A 2,500-nucleotide genomic window follows, 5' to 3' on the forward strand; every position below is an offset into this window, starting at 1 on the left:
CCTCATTGTAATTAAACGATCAAAAGTTCGGATCATCATCTAAACAATGCAAAGACACACCGTCCTTCATAAAACAGACCTCTAAGGCACTATATCCAGGGAAAATGGGGCCCAAAAAGGGGACCAAAATGGACCCTTGAGGACCAACGCGGGAAAGTGGGACCATGACACGGAAAATTTCTCAGTTGTGAGAAATGACAAATTTTCTGACTGAATGGGAAACGACTATGTCCAAGATGTCTGCTGAGAATGGAGGTTTCATCCCATTACGACTGTGCGTTCTTCTCTGCATCTCCCGACGTCCCACACACACGTTCACGGGATGTTGTTGCATTTCACCGGACCATTCGGAGGTCAATCTTGGCTTCCTGATTGTTTAGAAGTGCAGTATTTTAACTGTGTGTCCCAGAAGGAGACACAAACTCTGTAACATGAGCAGAAGCAGATGTCACCCACAAATGCTGCGCTATCATTTGAAATGTTTTCAGCACACTAATTCGTAGTTTTTAGTGGGTCACTAACGCAGCCTTTTCTATCAGTTTTTTTGGGGAGGTATCGACCTAAAAGTTTGAGGGGACTACTTAAAATAATTGTACATTTTTGTCCAAATCGCAGTCGCAGTAGGTGTAGGTGTGTCACACACACAGATGAGCAGTCAGGACACACACCCCATCTCCCCTCACACACACCAGAGGGGGAAGAGAACCGGTCCAATAGATGATCTGCAAGAGTTGTGCTATCAGCCACTGTTCAGGCCGTCAGCAGACAACAACAGGCTATTCAGGCTTGCAGACAACACGTCATAAACGCCTCCATCACGCCCTAAATTCAGCTTCACAGCTGTCGGAGCCGGCACCGTTGTTACGGCGACGGTGTTTTTTTAAAGGAAAAGGTCAAGAAAGACAAGTGTCATGTGGTCGCTGGGTCAAGTTTGTGCTACTATTGATGAACTGTAGCAGCCACAGTTCTGAGCATGTTCTCACATATGTGTCATTTTTGCATCAGGAAATATAAAATGTTTAATTGGAATGAAATCATTTGGAATTTTGTGATGTTTTGTCCTGTGTGTTCCTGCAGGGACGTCCAGTCGTCGTTCTTCTCCACGAATTGACAGAGTATGAAGGAGGAGACTGGAGCATCCTCCCGGCTCTACCACAGTACTAAAAGATGCAACAGAAGAGATTGTTGGAGAAACAACACAACAAACGTCTCTCTCCTGCATTATTTCAGTCTTTTTGCTACTTATGGACAGTTGGCGTCATGGTTTATTTTTGTGGAGGAGGAAACGAGACTCAGAGGGCTGCTCTGCTCACGGGGTGCTCATAGATATCCAGAACACGAGGTGAGAGTCCACCACACACACACAGACGCACACACACACACACAGATGCACACACACAGACGCACACACACACAGATGCACACACACACACAGACGCACACACACACACACACAGATGCACGCACACACAGAGCCACCACATACATAACACACACAGACGCACACATACACACACACAGATGCACGCACACACAGACGCACACGCACACACACACAGACGCACACATACACACACACAGATGCACACGACACACACACAGACGCACACAAACACACAGACGCACCACACACACACACCCAGATGCACGCACACACAGACGCACACGCACACACACACAGGCGCACACATACACCACACAGACGCACACGCACAACAACACACAGACGCACACACACACACAGATGCACACACACAGACGCAAACACACACAGAAGATGCACCACACACACACAGACGCCACACACACACACCCACCACAGATGCCACGCACACACAGACGCACACACACACAGATGCACCACACACACACAGACGCACACACCACACACACACAGATGCACGCACACACAGACGCACACACACACCAGACGCACACACCACACACCACAGATGCACGCACACACAGACGCACACGCACACACACCACGACGCACACTACACACCACACAGATGCACCACACACACACACACAACAGACGCACACACACATGCACAGAGCCCTATATGTTACGAATTTGAAGGTGGTGTTGATTACCTCAAGAAAGCTTTATTATGTTTGTTTTTTCCAAGGAATGGTTTTTGGGTAGGGGTCTCCATGACGACGGGGCCTCTATCATCCACCACTATGCTTTTTCCGAAGACCCCAGTTCCTTTACTTACCCTGACCCCAGTGCAGGCTGGGCTGTTAGCAAACCGCTGCTAAAGAGGTTGGGTTCTAACCTGTGTGTGTGTGTGTGTGTGTGTGGTGTGTGTGGTTGTGTTGTGTGGGGGTGGGTGTGTGTGTGTGTGTGTGCGTGTGTGTGTGTGCATTTCTTTTAACATTTCTCACTCCTGCATTTCAGACTTGCAGTGCGGCTCCAACATGAAAGTCTGAAGTCAGATTTTACCATCGACCTGCACCATGAAGTGAGGATTATTGATTCTGTTGTTATTATATT

The 2,500-nt window shown here is 48.2% G+C and overlaps 1 long non-coding RNA gene across 2 annotated transcripts in view; it reads left to right on the forward strand.

The window, feature by feature from the left end:
• The first annotated feature begins 1,321 nt into the window (after positions 1-1,321).
• Positions 1,322-2,500, forward strand: part of LOC130521152 (uncharacterized) — a 1,818-nt gene continuing 639 nt past the window's right edge. Inside the window, exons 1-3 of one of the 2 annotated variants that reach the window (XR_008949202.1) lie at positions 1,322-1,342; positions 2,133-2,269; positions 2,405-2,500. The exon at positions 2,405-2,500 is cut by the window's right edge and continues 639 nt beyond it. This is a non-coding gene — a long non-coding RNA (uncharacterized LOC130521152). The remainder of the gene's footprint in view (positions 1,343-2,132; positions 2,270-2,404) is intronic. The other variant, XR_008949203.1, reaches the window with a different exon arrangement.

The sequence above is a fragment of the Takifugu flavidus genome, unplaced genomic scaffold (assembly GCF_003711565.1).
Source record: "Takifugu flavidus isolate HTHZ2018 unplaced genomic scaffold, ASM371156v2 ctg737, whole genome shotgun sequence".
NCBI classification, from domain to species: Eukaryota; Metazoa; Chordata; class Actinopteri; order Tetraodontiformes; family Tetraodontidae; genus Takifugu; species Takifugu flavidus.